Raw genomic sequence first — 11,878 nt, 5'->3', positions numbered from 1 at the left:
ATTCGTCAGTGAAGCACTTGTTCCGGAAGTGTTCGAACGAAATCAGTTGTGACTTGTGTGTAAACCGTTTTTCATTCATAAACACCTGGAGGTTTGGCGGGTGCATAGAATCACTTTTGGGTTTTTGTTTGGAGGACGGGCTGTGCATCTTGGAACACCCAGTGCATAGGTTCGAATCCTCATCACGGCTCCTGTGGATTTTCTCATTGATAAATCACGATAATGAGAGTTCTGAATATACCAAATAATCATAACTCCAATATCCAACCCGCTCTCACACAAGACAGCAGATATATGACTTATTACTTATAGTCACTATTTCGCTTATAAATAAGTAAAAATGTGGCATATTCCAAGCCATATTTTTTATGGCTTGGCAATATCTGATTGCATTCAGATTTGGAAATTTCAACAATCCAGACGACGTCTGCTTATCCTATTAGCATTTCCTGGCCGTAGAATGCAACATTTGTCAATGTTAAAAGACACTGTAAATATTTTTAATTTTTTAAGTCTATCTGTGTGTCTTGTAACGATTTTGTGGATTATCCTGAATATATTTTAGTGTTATTGGAAAACTTGCGAGTGTTGCCGATCATTAATGTGTGTAAATCACTGCCTCACTTGGTAGACAGCAGAGGCTCCATGACAGGTAAACAGCAGAGGTCCCATGACAGAGGTAAACAGCAGAGGCCCCATGACTGAGGTAAACAGCAGAGGTCCCATGACAGAGGTAAACAGCAGAGGCCCCATGACAGAGCAGAGAGGCTCTTGCAGTTTCCCCACTGGGACATAACCCGCTAATCACTGTACCATTGGCGCACATAACTATCTCGTCAGCAAAGAATATTAGCAATATAATGCGAGAGGAACATTAAGGCTTCAGAGCAAATAATATTAGGCGACTTTATTAATCATAAAATATCTGTTTAAAGGAATATATTTTTGATAGTTAAGTCGGACAAAGGATGACACATTCTATATCATCCTCACACTCCGAGGTCTCAATGTTGAAGATCTGTACCCCTGGACATCGGAATACCGATTTGTCCGGAGGTGAGCACAGGTAGAACTGGTGACAGTCGGTGGGGTCTATAACACGTTGGCCGGAGGTGGTACAGTGAGGCTCGCAGAGATCACAGTAGGGGTAGCAGAGGGTCTCGTCGGTCTGGCAGACGAGGTGTCTATAGTCATAATATGGGGTTGCCACGTCACACTCATTACTCTAAGTAAATGTTAGGTTCTTGCAAGCAAACGTCGTATTTAGAACAATCTAAGGGATTAGGTTCAACGGTGCCTGGGTTGTTCCCGTTACAGTCTGGGATGCAGGGGTCACAGAGCGGGGAGCAGAAGCCGTTAACGTGCTCCTTCGATGGGGTCACATCGGGGCGTCGTGTGGGCAGTGTTGAAGTAATATCCGTCTGTACACTCGACTGGGTCCTTCGACGGTGTATTCACTCCTGTATTGACAATATAATATTACCTTTATTAGGAATTAATCTTAATCCACCCAAAGGCATGTTTTAGGACATGGTATATGTAACATATAGATATAGTTGTGAGCTTGGATTCCTTACCGTTGATATCGATGCAGACGTAGTACCTGGTGCAGTCGGTGGGGTCCCTGACAGTCGGTGTTGGGGTCAGCATTTGAGCAGTCTGGGGCACACAGCTGTACGCTTCGCCTCACCTGTGGGGAATAGGAGACAGGTCATCCACACGCAGTTCCTACAGTTGTCCACCGACTGATGCAACCAAGTAAATATGTCGAAAAGTAGTGACATTTGTAGGTGTAAATTGAGAGAGAGTGTGTTTGAGAGTTGGCGAGTGTATTTATGTGAGAGAGTGTGTGTGTGTGTATGAGAGAAGGAGAGAGTGAGTGAGTGCGTATGAGAGAGTGAGTGTATGTGAGGAGAGAGTGACTATGTGAAAGAGAGAAAGTGAGTGTGTGTGTGTGTGTGAGTATGAGAGAGAAATGAAGTATATGTGTGTGAGAGAAAGTGAGTAAATCTGTGACAGGGAGAGAGTGAGTGTATGTGTGAGAGAGTGTATCTGTGTGTATGTGAGAGAGAGTGTGTGTATGTATGAGAGGGAGAGAGAGAACATACCCGTAACCCTACATAAAACGAAGGAACAGCCTCGTATGGGCCAATTGATCTTCAGCAATGTCTTATTCTCTTAAGCTGTATGGCTTTCGTATGCCAAACTGAGCAGTGTTGATTGAGTTAGTGGGAGATATTGACTTACGGCGAGAGAGAGGAGCAGCAGCAGGAGGGTTTGTGTGGTGGGGAGCATGTCGACAGTGTGACTGGCCTCACACCATCACGCTCCGCTCTTATATACTGTACATGTTCCCCCACCCTCCCACCCAGTACACCCTCTTCTTATATCTAGTACACCCACCACACCATCTGCTAACACTCTTCTTGGAAGAGTGTTAGCTTAAACTTCCTAACCTGTCACTTCTATGACGTTTTCTCTCCATGTCCCACATCTTCCCTTCTGTAATAATAATAATTATTGTTATTATTTTATAATAATAAGTTATAATAATTCATCACAATGAAATCACTATGGCGTGACGTATCAATGAAAATAATTTTTGAGACAATGGAGAACTTGAACCAACGTTCCGTTGATTATCAGACCCTTGCCTTAACCGACTCGGCCACGAATGGGTTAAAAATCACCCAACCTGGAAGTTCTACTGAATATACTGGGAGGATGATACATCACGCCATTGTGACTGTATTGTGTTCATCACATTGTCCATCACGTGTTAATTTCTTCGTGATTTACACAAATATATAGGTGACTCGAACCAGCAATCATAGTACTCTCAGCCGCACACCTCCCCCCTCTGTACCTACGGACCTGATATAAGTTTTACAACCTGACGTTTCCAATGAATCGACAGGTAGTGTGGAGGCCCCTACTGAAGGTAGTGTAAGTGTTACACACATAACCCCCAACACGCTGGTGTAGAAGAAGTAGTTCACCAAGCATACGCTCCAGCATAACATATGCAAAGAAGTCACACTAACGAAAATCAATGAGAAAATCATTGATATATATATATATATATATATATATCACACTAAGGTATTCATTTACGATGCTTCAGAAAAAAAGAGATAATTCCAAAGGGTGACGCTGAGCAATAAGACTCACGTCTCTAAGACTTCATGATGATATTTTGCTTGTAATAACTATCAAAATGACATGTCTAAGAGGGCTAGTTATTTATAATGGAGCGAGGTGAATTAATGTTGAGATGAGGATTATAAGTAACGGATTAAGAATGGATTAATCTGTTCGATGGCTACAACCATTCACTTACTATTCATCAACGAGTGTTTGATGACAGTCTACCAGTTGACAAGACCTGTGACGGGGCCGCTGGGACCAGTCGACAAGACCCGTGACGGGGCCGCTGGGACCAGTTGACAAGACCCGTGACGGGGCCGCTGGACCAGTTGACAAGACCCGTGACGGGGCCGCTGGACCAGTTGACAAGACCCGTGACGGGGCCGCTGGGACCAGTCGACAAGACCCGTGACGGGGCCGCTGGGACCAGTTGACAAGACCCGTGACGGGGCCGCTGGGACCAGTCGACAAGACCCGTGACGGGGCCGCTGGGACCAGTTGACAAGACCCGTGACGGGGCCGCTGGGACCAGTTGATAAGACCCGTGGCGGGGCCGCTGGGAGCCGAGTCTACCGGGCCCGAGTGTTTCCGGTCACACCGACGACTCCTTCGCCAGCGGAGGCCCCAGTCTCGGTGTTGTGGGTTTTACACGAACTTCCAAGTGAAGAGATAAGTCCGCTGAATACAGACAGCTACCACCTGACGCCTCGTGAGACCGGACACAGGTGCAGACGACAGTTCGTGGCTGTTGGTGATGGTGGCCGCTGGTTGACTCTTTCATAGAACCAAATGGTTCTATGAAATTGTGAAGAGGAGGCTTGTAGTGAGAATGGCCAATATGGGATCGTTGCTTAAGTGATTAGGCTATGAGTGGTTGTTGTCGGGGAAGTTGTGAGGTTAAGAGTTTCAGATGGAGGTTGTTGGAATGAGGTTACAACACAGAATGAATATATGAGGCTTGAGGGTTGGATTGAAAATTAGGCTTGAGGCTTACAACATATGAGGCTTGAGGGTTGGATTGAAAATTATTAGCTAGGAAAATCCCTCTTTGTGATAACTTGTGTCATTTACAAAATAACGTGTAAGGAGTGTGATGCATAATAAATAGGACAACAAAAAAATTTGAAATTTAGGAGTCCTCAACATGTATGTTCAGTTAGATGTTGCCAAATGTCTAATGCTTTATTCATAAAATTGTATGTAAATTCTCACCGAATTGACTTGGAAGTTTTTTCTATCACCAATTGCAAAAGTATTTTAAAATGAATATTATTAAAATTGTTTTATTACAATTTATTAAAACATGTAATATAGATATTAGCAATAGATAATATATCTTTATTCAATTTTTTTAACTGGAAAAGATCTAAAAGAGGATTAATAGGCAACTATTCCTATTGAAACAGGAACTTGAACATGATTTTAGACCTCTCCAAAACTTTGTTTATCCATCTCATCTGTCACTCTTCTATCCCGGTGTATATACATATACATACGACCTCTGTATTAATTTTATCATGGCACCTGAACATGCGTTGAAATATACACGAAAACGCTTAAGTATCTCATTTTCCTTCGGTATCTTAAAGCCACTACACATAGAGAGAAGTGTGTACAGTAATACGTTTAGTGGAATGCTTTAACAAATGCTGGAAATTCTACCATGTACCCTGTCCGTTGTGTGTGCTTAAATGGTTTATTACATCTGTCTAAGAATCAGTGTTTCTCACCAACATTTGCAAATTATTATTAGAATAATAATAATTACTTTTATTGTTATTATTACAAATGGGAAGCTGTGGAGCATGGAGAGAAAAGGTCATAGAGGTGACAGGTTGGGAAGTTTCAGTTTGTCCAAGAAGAGTGTTAGCAGGTGGTGAGGTGAGTGTACTAGATATAAGAAGAGGGTGTACTGGGTGGGTGTTAGGTGGGAGGGGAGGAACGTGTACAGTATATAAGAGCGGAGCGTGATAGTGAGGCCAGTCACACTGTCGACATGCTGACCACCACACACACCCTCCTGCTGCTGCTCCTCTCTCTCGCCGTAAGTCTATATCTCCCACTAACTCAACCAACACTGCTCAGTTTGGCATACGAAAGCCATACAGCTTAAGAGAATTCAACATTATTGGCCCATACGAGGCTGTTCCTTCGTTTTTTTGTAGGGTTACGTTAAAGAATTTAGTTTGTATCCACTGTTTATTCATATTGTGTTTTATCTATTTGGCACGTCATTTATATCCCCGTTTTTATGCCTCTTTCATCCATTTATATTTCAAGCAACCCACACCTTATTCTTCGCCTTTCTAGAAAATTAAAATTAATAATGCTAAAATCTCTTTGTAAAAATGGGACGTTCCTAATTCTTGGAATTAACTTCTTCGTTGTTATTCTATGTACACATTCAGATAAATTGATGTCCTTTCTATGGTAAGTGAAAAAAAATCCATTTTTAAGAAGGGTGACCAACTGTCCATTCCATAGTAGCTTGAACAATAGTTTCAATTCTGAAGTAGTGACAAAAACTGTTTATTCTAAAGAAGGGTGACCAAAAGTGTTCATTATATAGTAGGGTGACCAGGACTGAAATTCAGTAGTCAAGAAGAGGCCTAACAAGGGCAAGATAAATTTGAGGAATAACATAACACAAAAAGGTTGAGGTTTTACTAGTAGTAGTAATTATGAAAAAAAGCGTTAAGGCAGAATGATTATATAGGTTATTTAGGTTTAAGATCCACACTAATCATGACTTCGAGATCTCCTTCAGTTCCAGATTGGCAATTTTAATATTGTTCAGCTGATTGCTGGTAATTTTACTGTCGTTATCTACACTCAGAACCATACATTAGTGAGGTTGTTTCTTACTGAGAAGTTAGGCTGTTGGTGAGTGATGTTGTTCCAGAGTAGTGAAGCTCTTCCTTAAAGGACTAACGAGGCTGTTTCTTAGTGAGTAGTGAGGATCTTAATTAAAGACTAGCTAGGCTGTTCCTTATAAAGAGTAGTGGGCCTGTTCTTAAAAATCTGATATGCCTGTCTGTTGTGTAGCGAGGCTGTTCCTTTGGGACTAGTGAGACTATTCTTTAAAAACAATGTGCTTGTCTGTTATATTGTGAGGCTGTTCTTTAGGGACCTATAGAGGCTGTTCCTTAGCATGTTAGAGAAGATTTTTTTTTAATAATTGAGACGTGGGAACTATATGGCAAGATGCAATTCCCGGGGGAGTGTTTGAATGCGTTATCAACAATATGTTTTGCACTTTCAAAATAAAGAGAATTAAATCTAGTGTATTAATAAAACACTGTATCATTTGTCTTTGTATGCCAAGATTATTTATCAGTAAGGATGCCGTGTTGCTCATCCTTACTTAGTACCGCATCCCAAATTTAATAGTACCGATTTCTTCTTTCTAATTGTCGTTTACGTCAATATATGTACGATGGTCTTCATCCCTACTGTAAGTACTACCTAAACAGGACGATGGGCTGAAAATCAGACATTGGTTATATAATGAGCAATCCCAGAATTTTGTCAATGTCGTTAATTTACACTTATGGGGTTGTTGGCTTACTTTGGTTGTGGTTTAATTCGGCAGTATAGCCACCTCACCTCCAACAACCTATATACTTAAATGGCCAAGTTTTTGGTCGCTACGCCCTTAGACACCTGAAGATGTAACCTGACCAAATTTCACATTCACTCTGAAAATCTATACCACTTACGGGCAATTCACGCCAGTGCTGTAGCTTAATCTTCATCAATCAATCAAGTTTTGGGTTCTGGGGAAGAAATACTTAAACAGTAGCGAGACTGAAACAGTGTGGTTGCCCTGAAGAAGGTTTTTCAACCGTTGGGCAACTATTGCAAGAGTTATTGCTTTCTCTACGTGACGTGACGTGTTGGGTAGCTATCCCTACCATGTGTCCAATGGACGACCCTCCTCCACCTGTTGATTTGTTAGTCAGTGCCTAGATTAACAGTAAATTAGGAGTGGTTGCTAAATTATTGTGAATTGAAATATCGAATTAGTATTATTAAATCGACTTAATGCTTACTTATTAACCATTAATTGCAAAGTCCACATCTCAATTTATCAAATTGCCTTAATAGGACTACTCCAGTTCCATTATTATCTCATGGAGGCAGGACGGGTTGACGCTGACAAAGAAATTATTGTATCAGCTCATCTTATTAGTTAACTTGAAATAATTGGTGTAACAGAGGACAATTCCTCAAATATTTAATAGTAGCAAGGGAAATTTAGTATTGTCATTCAAGTTTTTTTGGCTCTTTAAGTTGGAGAATATTTCCCACAGCGCTGTCTCTATAAGTCCACTACGGGCTCACTATAGCCCGTGCTACTTGGAACGACTGTTTTAAGTAGTTGAATCTAACACAACAACAGCTGTCCTTACAATGGTGTCATGAGCAGTAGCCTCAGGCGACCAGAAGGCTCTCCACAGTAGCCTCAGGCGACCAGAAGGCTCTCCACAGTAGCCTCAGGCGACCAGAAGGCTCTCCACAGTAGCCTCAGGCGACCAGAAGGCTCTCCACAGTAGCCTCAGGCGACCAGAAGGCTCTCCACAGTAGCCTCAGGCGACCAGAAGGCTCTCCACAGTAGCCTCAGGCGACCAGAAGGCTCTCCACTCTTCCTCTGCAGTCACTCGTTGGAATTTTGAGTATTTGTTGATAGTCTACTAGTTAAATATCGTTCCTTCTCTCTCTCAAACATACACTCACTTTTTTTTCTAAGTAGCTGAATCTGAAAGAACAACAACGGAGAGGCCAGTCTCTCTCTGTCACACTCATTCTCCTTCTCTCTCACACATACACTCACTCACTCTCACTCTTTCAATTTACACATACAACTACCGCAACTTTTCGACATATTTACTTGTTTGTATCAGTCGCTGGACAACTGTAGGAACTGCGTGTGGATGAACTGTCTCATATTCCTCACAGGTGAGGCGGAGTGTACAGCTGTGTGCCCCAGACTGCACAGGTGCTGACCGACGGGACCGATGTCAGGGACCCCACCGACTGCACCAGGTACTACGTCTGCATTGAAATCAACGGTAAGGAATCCAAGCTCACAACTATATCTATATGTTACATATACCATGTCCTAAAACATGCCTTTGGGTGGATTAAGACTAATTCCTAATAAAGGTAATATTATATTGTCAATACAGGAGACATTACGCCGTCGAAGGACCCAGTCCAGTGTACAGACGGATATTACTTCAACGATGCCCACACTACACCCCGGTGTGACCCCATCGATGGAGCCCCCGTACGGCTTCTGCTCCCGGCTCTGTGACCCCTGCATCCCAGACTGTAACGGGAACAACCCCGGCACCGAAGAACCTAATCCCACAGATTGCTCTAAATTTGACGTTTGCCTGACTGATCCTCACATTTACTTAGAGTATGAGTGTGACGTGGCAACTCCATATTTTGACTTCAGAAAACAAGTCCTGCCAGACTGACGATACCCTCTGCTACTCCTACTGTGATCTCTGCGAGCCTCATTGTACCACCTCCGGCCAACGTGTTATAGACCCCACCGGACTGTCACCAGTTCTACCTGTGCTCACCTCCGGACCAATCCGTATTCCGATGTCCAGGGACTCAGGTGTTCGACATTGAGACTTCGACGTGTGGCGATTTTGACTGTGTCATCCTTTGTCTACCTTAACTAAAAAATGTATTTTCCTTTCGACAAGTATTTTGTGATTAATAAAGTCGCCTATTATTATTTTATATTGTTTGCTCTGAAGCCTTAATGTTCATCTCACTTTATGTTGCCAATATTCTTCCACTTCCACAATAAATATAATAAATATGTAATGTTTAATTTAGCTGAAACTGTCTTTGACATTACTGTAATACGTCCAGCCTTAACCTTAAGGGTAACCTTAAGAAGCCCACTCATCAAATACCTGTCTGACTACTGGGAAGATGTTCATACTGTTAAGATGGTTTGTCTTGACACCTGTTACAGTGGTACAGTCACCAACCAGTTATATGCACCAATGCTACAGTGACTAGCGACTTATATGCGTCAGTCATACAGTAACTAACAAGTTACGTACGTCAGTGGTGCAGTGATAAACATTTAAATATATTCCATTGTGAAAAACAGTGATATACTGTATCTCGACCGGCAAAGCCTTTGATACTGTGCCTCATACTTATAGATAGCTTATTAGAAAAGAAGAATCGCAAGGTACTGGAGGAGACGTCTTAACCGGAATGGGGACATGGTTATTTAAGTAGAAACAAAAGGTTAATTAATGGAATTACGTCCTCAGTGGGGCAACTGAAAGACCCTCAGGGCTCTGTCATGGGGCCTCTGCTGTTTACCGTATACAGGATCTTGAATTTTGAAATTGCAAGATCTTAGAGTCATGATCATTTTGGCACAAGTAGCCAAAATATACATTGCTATACCAATGTAGAAAATGAATAAGAATTATAATAGGATTCTTAAGTTTTATAGGTTAAAGGAGAGATGAGGTTAGGCTTCAGCTTTATCTTGCCATTGTTAGATCTCAATTTAGATTACATAAAAAGGCAACATATACATGAACATTTTGAACTAGCTTTATAATCCCGTTATGACATTAGACTTGTAATGGAATATCAGAGCTCTGATGTCCTTACATTACTTATATATATGGTCATGCAAAAATATAATTAAAGAATTGATTAAATTACCTTTTACCGCATTGAAAAAACTATTCAAATGAAATTCCTATCACAATTACCCTTATTTCCCATTTTCATGGGATTGGGAGGCATCTGCCCGGCAGTTAGAAGAAAGTAAGCGAGATGAAAATTGTTAGATACTTAAAAGAGACTCCTTCCATTCACTGTGATATCCACCCGACGTCACGTAGCGACCCGCAGAGTCAGGCAGGATATCTTACCCAGGAGGTACACGATGTCTTTACGTCAAGTAACCTTATGTAAAGTTAACTTATGTCAAATTACAATTTGTCAAGTTATATTACGTCAAGTTACCTAATGTCAAATTTACGTCGTTACCTGATGTTAGGTTAACTTACGTCAAGTTACCATGAATCAAGTTGCATTACGACAAGTTAATTTATATAAAGTTACCATGTGTAAAGCTATTTAACATCAGGTTACCTTACTTCAAGTTACTTTATGTCAAGTTGCCTTATGTCGAATTATCTTAGGTCAAGTTACCTAACAAATTATCTTATGTCAAGTTACCTAACGACAAGTTACCTTCCATCCAGTTATCTTACATCGAGTTACCTTTCGTCGAGTCATCTTACATCAAGTTATTTTACACCAAGTAACATTACTTCAAGTTACATTACGGCAAGTTACTAACGCAATAAATTTACACGTAACTAGAGATAAAAACAAGCTGGAGAAACATTGCATTATGAGGGGCGTAGGGAAGAACCAGTTAGGCAATGGCGTTGTGGGTGAGTGGACTAGGCTGCCAGTTAAGAGTTGCTGAGAATTTAACAAGTCTCACGAACAGGTTGAACAGGTGTATGAGGTGAGAGTTAGAGAATAGTATAGTATGGAGCCAATAGGGCAGTTGTGGTGCTACTTAATTCTTACGTTCGTTTGTTCTTCGTAATTATTAGGCTTTCGCGTCGCATATTATTAAGTTTTAGTTATTGAGCAGTTGCATGGCAACGTCTTCCTCCTGCCCAGACCCCCACACTCCAGCTGGCGATGTTCACACGCACCTTAAAGTCTGAGAACACGCAGCATACCCATTCTGCCCCCCCCTTTTCCCCATAATTTCACCCGCCCTCCTATCGCTTTTCCGGGTACCAACATATCCCTCTGCCCCCCCCCCTGCCTCACAGCTTGCACCCTTCTCATGAGACTACATTATCGAGACGCTCTGATATCGCCCTTGTCAAGGAGGGGTGTGTGCGTATGTGTGTGAGGCGGAACTTATCTCATGGGACCTACAGCCTAGGCAGCTGGAGCACTGTAAACATGTATGCAGTTGGGAAACGAATTAAGATAACAAACATAGGAATACAGGAAATCGCAGAAGGCTTGTTGTTCCATAAGAGGCTGCTCCTATTTATAATTTAGCCAGGCGCGCTCCTATGTGTCTATGTAATGGATATACTTGCACCATTCACACCGTATGTTTAGTGCGTAAGCCTATTAATTTCACAGTGAATGATTTGTTGTTGAGGTACTGTGTTCTCACCTGCTTCATGGAGGAAGTTGCTGCTGTGTATTTGACACTGAAGGATATGTAGTCTACACAACGATACATCACTGGACTATGGTGAGCTTATAAATCAACAACCTGATAGTACAACATCAGGTTGTGTTGTTTTTAAGCTCATAAACAATTTCGAGCTCTAGGCACAGTAGGAAATTAATGCTACCCAGAGCAGAGGCTAAAGGGGAAAGTATAAGCCACTAACCAGTCCAAAGTCAGAGGCCCCTGCTGCAGTAGACCCTTTATCTATACCCAGGCAGAGGTTCAAGGCCCAGTATGCTCTTAATCCGTCCCGAGGCAGAGCCTCCGGGTACAGCAAGTCCTTTATCTGACCCTAAGCAAGGCTTCTACGTCATGTAGATCAATAATCCATCCTCTGCCCTCCCTGATTTTTATCCCATTTTCAGATAAAAAAAGTACTCCTTTCAGACAAGTGTCTGCACGTGATCACAATGAAATAGGGAGTGAGCTGGGGAACAGTGGTCACAGGGAAATAGT

At 41.9% G+C, this 11,878-nt stretch overlaps 2 non-coding genes across 2 annotated transcripts; one reads left to right on the top strand and one right to left on the bottom strand.

Moving 5' to 3' along the window:
• Positions 1–892: 892 nt before the first annotated feature.
• On the bottom strand, positions 893–2,362 carry LOC123759370 (uncharacterized). Its single transcript, XR_011230179.1, has 3 exons — positions 2,248–2,362; positions 1,578–1,690; positions 893–1,460 (listed from the first exon to the last, which is right to left on the bottom strand). It is a non-coding gene; the product is annotated as an uncharacterized protein (transcript).
• A 4,221-nt stretch (positions 2,363–6,583) lies between these two features.
• On the top strand, positions 6,584–8,905 carry LOC123759369 (uncharacterized). The gene is made up of 3 exons (XR_011230140.1): positions 6,584–6,601; positions 8,107–8,219; positions 8,337–8,905. It is a non-coding gene; the product is annotated as an uncharacterized protein (transcript).
• The last annotated feature ends 2,973 nt before the right edge of the window (positions 8,906–11,878 follow it).

Source organism: Procambarus clarkii, chromosome 32 (assembly GCF_040958095.1).
Source record: "Procambarus clarkii isolate CNS0578487 chromosome 32, FALCON_Pclarkii_2.0, whole genome shotgun sequence".
Lineage (NCBI taxonomy): Eukaryota > Metazoa > Arthropoda > Malacostraca > Decapoda > Cambaridae > Procambarus > Procambarus clarkii.
Note: the sequence above shows the minus strand (reverse complement) of the source record. Positions and strands in the feature narration are given on the sequence as shown.